At 38.3% G+C, this 8,219-nt stretch overlaps 1 non-coding gene across 1 annotated transcript; it reads right to left on the bottom strand.

The window, feature by feature from the left end:
- Positions 1-423: 423 nt before the first annotated feature.
- Positions 424-530, bottom strand: LOC138999751 (U6 spliceosomal RNA). The gene has a single exon (XR_011469445.1). It is a non-coding gene; the product is annotated as a U6 spliceosomal RNA (small nuclear RNA).
- Between the last annotated feature and the right edge of the window lie 7,689 nt (positions 531-8,219).

Here is an 8,219-nt window from a genome sequence, read left to right as displayed (position 1 = left end):
CCCAATTGCTCTTCCTTCCTCCAATATTGCTCCTTCTACCTTGTGTTTGCTCTGCAGCCTGAGGGATCTTTCTAGAGCGTGGAGCTGATTGAATTATTCCCTTAGTGAAAACTCTTAAATGCCTCTCCATTGCTTTAGTATAAAGTCCATGCCTCAGAGGCAGCATGGGATGCTCTTTATGCGCCAGCTTCTCCTGTGGCCGCCCTCTTTTCCACAGACAGGGCCTGCATGCTGAGCAGCAGGCAGTCCTGGAACATGGCAAGGCCCTGCCTCTCTCACTTTTGCAAATGTTCCTCTGATGCTTTTCTTTCTGATTGGACAGGGACTTAATAGTGACTTCATTACTTAAGACTTGGAAACCTGTGGAAACAAGCAAAATACAATAACTCACTTATAGAATTCTCTCTCTCTCTTTTTTTTTTTTTTAATATGGAACACTTCACGAATTTGCGTGTCATCCTTGTGCAGGGGCCATGCTAATCTTCTCTGTATCATTCCAATTTTAGTATATGTGCTGCCGAAGCGAGCACTCATTTCTAAAGAGTATACACAGAGACCATTTTTCTCTTCATGTTTTCCCTATCTTTTTGGTGTGGATGTGGGCTCCAATCACCTGAAGTAATAACATTTGAACTTTAAGACCACTAATAAACGTTAAGGTAATTATGGAAGAGCCTGACCTAGACCCCTTTTCTTACAAAAATACATAATTTCAGTTTATTAAATTCTTTTAATTATAGGAAAAATATGACATGTCTTGAATCTGTATTTCTTATTTTTTTAATTTTATTTTTTATTGCTTAAAGCATTACAAAGGGTATTACATATGTGTCTATTTCTTATTTTGAAAATATTGTGCTAATAAATCCTAATGCTACATTACAAAGGGTTTCAGCAAGACTGTAATCACTATAATCTCTCTGAAGGAGCAGAACATGTAAGTGCCAGTCATTCCTTATTAACCCACTCTTTGATTATCTCAAATACAGTACTCTTTATTTTTATTATAGGTCCATTATCTAGGATAATTGATGTGTTCTTTATCTCTGGTTCTCTTTCATGTTGGATTATTAACTGTCTCTGTGACATGCGTATGTGACCTCAACTGAATTTTTTTTTTTTTTGCTTATTTCTCAGAAACTAGAATGATTATTGGTTATTTTGGTTTTCTAAATTTGAAAGAGGACTTTCCTTCAAAGCAAATCTACTTTAGAGAGTATCTCAGCTAATAATCGGCCTAGCGATAAATTCTTCAAAAATAGTTATGTCAAGATGTTTGACCTTTATTTTTTGGACTTAAGCCAATAGTCTGATTTGATTTATTAAATAAAGACCTTTGACCAAACAATATTAAATCATATTACTTCCTAAAATTTTGATGAAGTGCTTAATGGAAAAAATTAAAACACCTGAAAATAAATGCTAAAACTCCTCTATGGGTCAGAAATCTAGTTAATGAGAAACAGAGTCCTTTCTCTAAAGGACACTTATCCTTAAGTAGCTTAGCTAAGTAATGATCATGGGAATAATACTCTGGCCTATAAAAAAGAGTTAATTGCATTTTTTCACCTTCAACTGAGCAGATACACATAGAAAATCTACCACTGTATTTTTTTCCAGTATTAACTATCAAGTATCTTGGTTAAGAATTCTGTGTGACTTATGTTTGGATGTGATTATTGATGATTAGCATGAGGTTCATATTGTCATGCAGTTATTTATAATAGCTTCCACTATTTTTGTGTGTGTGCTATAAATATACTTTAGCCATGTTAAGGGGATAGAGCTCTAACAGAATTTTAGTAAAATCATAGAAGTTATCCTTTCATAGTAATGTAGCCCAGGTGGCTGAGGGCAGATGTAGTTATGGTAGCACTCACTGTCTAATGGCTCTGGGAGAGGGAGTACATGGGGCAGAAGAGACGGGAAATCTGTAGGTGGAGATAGGTGTATGTGTGGAGGGAAGGAAAATGGTGGGTCCTACCAGTGGGTTTTATTTAGTTTCCTCCTGAAAGAGGACATCAGTGATTAATGAGGATTATCATTTTCCCCCCAAAACCATTCTCTCTCATATACTGTTTGGGTCTAGCCCCAGCAGGTCCAGGGGTCCCCAAAGGTGTGGACGGAGTCGGCGAAGAAGGAATGACACGGAGACAGCGTTCAGTTGATCAGCAGCCTAGCCAGGATCTCTAGCCAGGATCTCCAGCCAAGTTCTTCTTTTATTGTCTTGTTACATCTGTATTTATACCAGTTGATTTTAATCCTGTCAATTTCTATTCCAACGGTTAGGGCGTTTCTTATCTCCATTCCAGGGAGTAAAGATTATATAGCTTAAGGGTGATTGTTCTTAGTTAAAGTGATTAACTACCCGCCTAGCATTTAGTTAAGGGGTTTTATTCCCTCCCTAACTTCAGGGAAAAATCCCTACCTGGGGAAACAACCTTTCTCAGAGATGTGACCTTGGTTAAAACACATAGCGCCAAGAAGGTGAGCAAACATATTAAGAACAGTATGCCATATACGCCAGGTCCCTTGAAACATATGCTGTGCAGATGTTTTTTCCTTGCAGCGACTGTGTCAAGCAGCAAGGATGGACCGGCTTCCGGCAATATACATGAGTAATTTGTGTTCTGATGACCTGACCTAGACCCCTTATCTTATGAAACACTGTTCCTGTTCTTATGTTAATAGCAAATTTGCCCCTTCTTGCTTAGTGTTACATTACCAAGGTCACTTACATTAGCTGACAGCACATACCACTATGCCCAGATAGCTTTTCTTTGCCTCAGACCTCTCTCCAGGTTTCATAGAGGTACAGGAAAAATTTCAGTTTTCCCTGACACAATAAAAAGAAATGAAGAAGAGGGAGGTATTGCAGGAACTATTTCTCCTTCCCTGTGAAGTTTGTCTTTGCCCTCCACTATGTTCCTAGCTGCATTTAACCAATCTTTTACTGCGTTTACCATTATGATGTTAACTCATTTCAATTATAATTATTATCACACTGATTATTAATTTTACTAGTGTTTGAAAGGCCAGTGCTTGGCAATAGCACATGATATATATGATATACTCAGTACATTTTTTGACTGAACAAACCAGATAGTTTTGGTACTAGAAATATTATTGGTACTCAATAATGTTTAAAAATAATAACAATAAAAATAATAGCTAATTTTTTCAGCACTTTCTATGTGACAGGCCCTGTGCTAAACATTAAAATGATTTTCTCACATCTCATTAATAACCCTTTGAGTTGGGTACCAAATTATCCCCTTATTGTAGATTCATAAATTGAACCTTGGAGAGGTTAAAAAAAAAACGCAAAACCTTCCCCCGCTGGTAACATACAGCCTGTCAGTTGTCCCCATACACCAGATAAATGGATATCAATGTAATAATTGTAATCTTGTGATTAATTACAATGATAGATCCATGTACTTGGCCCAATTGTGGCACAAAAGATAAATGATCAGATTTACTTGAACAGACAGGGAAGGTTTCCCAGAAAGGGTGAAAAATATTGGCGGGCATGCACTATGGTCAGAACACTTGGCCTAGTTCTTTTTGGTGTTGCCACCAAGTTTTAATAATTAGGCTGACCTCATGCAAAACATCACTAAATACACTTGTTTCTGTTTTCTTATCTGGAAAAGAAGGTTAGATTAGATGACTATTCTCATCTTAAATATTGTTATTCAAATGAATTCTTTTGCTGGAGTGTGTGAGTTGTTTGCATACAATGTAGACTCAATAAACATCTACTAAATTGAATACTTTGAACTAGAAGGAATGCATCCAGTGGATGGTATTGCTGCGGTTAAAACCATCATCTATCTAGACTGTTTTCCTTTCATTATATTCATAGCTATTGTCCATTAGTGGAATTTGCCTGTGTCAGAATAACTTACTAGGCTCAAGATGGAGCTGCTCCTGCCTGGGGTGCTACATCAGCAAACAGAAACTTAGACAAGTTTCATGTCCCTATAAATGCTCTGCTTGACCACAAATGCAGTATATCCAGTCAGCCAATCCCCAAATGCCAAGCCAGCTCTGGCTCTATTGTAGACTTACTTCCTTATGCTTCTCACCACTTTGTAGCCTCTACCAAACAGATATTTTCTAATTTTTGCTTCCTTATTCTTTAAATGCTTTTTAAAAAATTAAATGTATTAGGGTGACATTGTTAATAAAATTAGATAGGTTACAAGTGTAAAATTCTATAATACATAATCTATATTGTGTGTTTACCACCCAAAGTCAAATCTCCTTCTATTACCATATAGTTGCCCCCTCCTCCCCCCCTTAACCTTTATATCCTCCTAACCCTCTTCCCCGTGGCAACCACCATACTGTTGTCTGTGTCTATGTGTTTTTGGTTGTTGTTTGTTCATTTGTTGCTTTCGGTTTTTTAATTTTGTTTTCTTTTTAAAGATTTTTTAATTGGTTTTTTAGAGAGAGAGGAAGGGAGAGGGAGAGAGAGAAAAACACCAATGTGAGTGAAACATCCATTGGCTGCCTCCTGCATACCCCGTACTGGAGATTGAGGCCACCATCTAGTATGTGCCCTGATGGGGAATTGAACCTACAACCTTTCGATGCACTGGACAATATCCAACCAACTGAGCCACACCAGCCAGGGCTGTTGCTTTCTGTTTTATATCCCACATATGAATGAAATCATATGGTTCTTGACTTTTCTGTTTGACTTTTTTCACTTAGCATGATATTCTCAAGATCCATCCATGTTGTTGCAAATATCAGCATTTTAATAATTCTTTATCCCATAAAAGGTTCTTGCCTTCCACTCAGTTTTATAGTTCTCTCAATGGAGACTCTTTTATGAAATGATAAATAAAGTTTGTTTGTATCACTATATTGTTTTCTTCAATTTTTAACAGTTTCTGGCAAAGAGGAATGGGGCCCAAAGCTGACTACTCAATGGCCTGCAGAACAAGGAATCACACAGCCCAGGTGTCTGCTGAAGCTCTGAATGCACTGCTCTTCTCATTATTCAAGCGCTGTAGGGTGAGTCCTATCAGATGTGAGCTTTGCTCCATGTGGGCAGCACTCCAATCAAAACAAACTTTATTAACATATATGTATATGTAAAATGAAACATTTATATTAATCAAGTATGTTCTCAGAATTATAGAAACTAACCCAATGTTTTTCAAGTTCACATAATCTAGAATAAGCATTAAGTATAATAATTTTATTCTAGTTTATGCTTACTAAAAGTCAAATAAGCTCATGTTGTCTACGACACAGAATTTTTTATTTAGAATGATAAGATGATGGATATCTGTTTAGCACTACGGTGTCGGGTGAATTTCCCGCCAAAATATAAGATGGCGCGGGCAATTATTTAGGTTTCCCGCGCAAAATCAGGGATTTTTATGATACCTATTACCCCAATGGGTATGAAACGGTTCGCATACGCAGGTAGGTATCTTTGTGAACGGCAAACAAACAAATATTTGGTAATACGCAGTTACAATCGGCCCGAGTTTACACGTTTCCCGCACTCCACCGCAAATCTATATGAACCGAGTTAAGACGGCTCCCGCGGAGTACGCGCAATTCACGCGAGCCGACTTAACTCGTTTCCCACACTCCAAGTGTTAATACCACAAATATTTTTCATGAGTAATATAAGAATAATTTTTAAGAACAAGTAAATTAATGAATGTAAGGTAGAAGTTTATAAATGCAATTTTCAACAATAATTATGCTTTATAGTATTTCTGTTTAGTTTCTAAAATCTTTTTGCTAATTGAAACCTTAAAGTTATACTGAGATAAGTTAAAAGATAGATATTCATCAAATATTTGGAATATTTCTGAATAAGATAAAATACTGAAATATTAATTACTGAACATAGGTTTATTCATTTTGACTTCCTTTTACAAAGGAACTAAAGATATTTGGATCTATGAGTAAACATGTTTTGTACAACATTAAAAAATTTGTTACAAGGAATAATATACTTCTAGAAATTATGAATTTTGAAAAATCCTAACTTAACTCTGGTGCTGTGTCACATATAGAAAATTTTTGATATTTGCAACCATAGTAAAACAAAGACATATTTTTTATATTTATTTTATATATTTAAATGCCATTTAACAAAGAAAAATCAACCGAAAAAATGAGTTCGCGTGTCACCTCTAGCACACGCGTCATAGGTTCGCCATCACTGGTCTATAATTTCTTACTTCTTACTTTTTAGTTTTCACTAGAAATTAAGGATTCTAAGGATTAAGAACCTAACTAATATATATAATTGAAATTGCTAGAAATAATAAGGGAAATATCTCTATGCAAGAAAAGTAGGATGTATTTTTAGTAAGAAAAGTTATTTTGATAACAGAAAAGAGAGTGAAAACAAGTGATTGTACCAGAATGAGAAAGATAAAAATAAATAGGATAAAATCTAAGTGGATATAAAATAGTCAGGGAAGGATTGTGGAAAAGGAATCTTGGGAAAATAATTTTACTTTGGAAGAGGTTTATTATTATGTCAAGCTGGCTAAGATTAGAATATATTCTTTTAAGTTTTTTTTTTAAAGTTTTAATATCAAAAGTATACTGAGACGAAATTAGAATTTATTTTTTCTCTGTTAAAAGGACAAGTTTTCTTGGACTATTGGTCTGCTCTTGAAAAGAGATTGTGAAAGGTTTTGTTTTTTGTTTGTTTGTTTGTTTCACCTTTTGGGTAATTTACAATGTACTGTGCTTCACACTGTCATTATTAGGACTTTTATTCCTGGGGAAAAACTAGTGTTTTTAATATTAAAAGATCAAAGTTTGTTCATAACTATGTAAACTTCTGCATTTGCCTTTAAAACCTCCTGCTGTCACTATGGTTAAATACATGATTAAATATTATTTCATAATGATTTGTGATCTTATTTAATAAAATGCCTAAACTTTTGACATTTCTCCAAAATCAAACTCTAAAGAGAGTCTTTATGACTTCAAACTAACTAAAATTTCTCATGGGGCACTGGAAAATCTTAAAGGATTTCTCTCTCGCTTGGTAAGATGTTAAATTAATTAGGAATATTTGGTATGTAAAATTATATGGGAAGCATCTATCCTATCTAATAAAGAGGTAATATGCAAATTAACCATCACTCCAAAACACAAGATGGCCATCCCCATGTGGTCAAAGATGGCCACAGGGGAGGGCAGTTGTGGGCGATCAGGCCTACAAGTGAGGGCAGTTGGAGAGGACCAGGCTTGCAGGGGAGGGCAGTTGGGGGTAACCAGGCCTGCAGGGGAGGGCAGTTGGGGGTAACCAGCCTGCAGGGGAGGGCAGTTGGGGGTGACCAGACCTGCAGGGGAGGGCAGTTGGGGGGGGGACCAGGCCTTTAGGGGAGGGCAGTTGGGGCCAATCGGGCCGGCAGGGGAGCAATTAGGCATCGATCAGGCTGGCAGGGGAGTGGTTAAGGGGTGATCAGGCTGGCAGGCAGAAGCGGTTAGGGGCAATCTGGCAGGCAGGCAGATGAGCAGTTGGGAGCCAGCAGTCCTGGATTGTGAGAGGGATGTCTGACTGCCCACTGGGATCGGACCTAAATGGGCAGTCGTACATCCCTCGAGGGGTCCCAGATTGGAGAGGGTGCAGGCTGGGCTGAGGGATACCTCCCCCACCCTGTGCACAAATTTCATGCACTGGGCCTCTAGTCTATAATAATAAAAGCATAATATGCTAATTAGACTGGTCTTCCTTCCCATGACCTTCTGGACCAAGCCTGGGCTGTGAGGGAAACCTGGGTCCTGGGTGCCTGCTGGTGGCCTGAGGGCAGCCCGGGTCCTGGGTGCCAGAGGGAAGCCAGTGCTGGCAGCTGGGGAAGGAAGGCCTATTCTTGCACGAATTTCATGTATTGAGCCTCTAGTCTTATATAATAAAAGGCTAATGTGCAAATAGACCGAATGGCAGAACAACTGAACAACTGGTTGCTATGATGTATGCTGACCACCAGAGGGTGTGTGCTGACCACCAGAGGGTCAGCTGCAGCAGGATGGTGGAGCAGGTGAGTGGGGGTGCCTGACGAAGGCATGGTGCCGGTCACTGTCATCGAGGTGAGCCTTTGATGGTTACTGAAAATATTTTGCTCCCACTCGGACCCACTGCTGGTGCCCGGTGCTGGCCCTGGTTGCTCAGTGCCATCAGTGGGTGTGAGTGGCGGCTGCCGACCCTGATCACCCCTCAG

Source organism: Myotis yumanensis, unplaced genomic scaffold, assembly GCF_028538775.1.
Source record: "Myotis yumanensis isolate MYYU_CA2020_CCGP unplaced genomic scaffold, mMyoYum1.0.hap1 SCAF_1, whole genome shotgun sequence".
Taxonomy (NCBI): domain Eukaryota; kingdom Metazoa; phylum Chordata; class Mammalia; order Chiroptera; family Vespertilionidae; genus Myotis; species Myotis yumanensis.
Note: the sequence above shows the minus strand (reverse complement) of the source record. Positions and strands in the feature narration are given on the sequence as shown.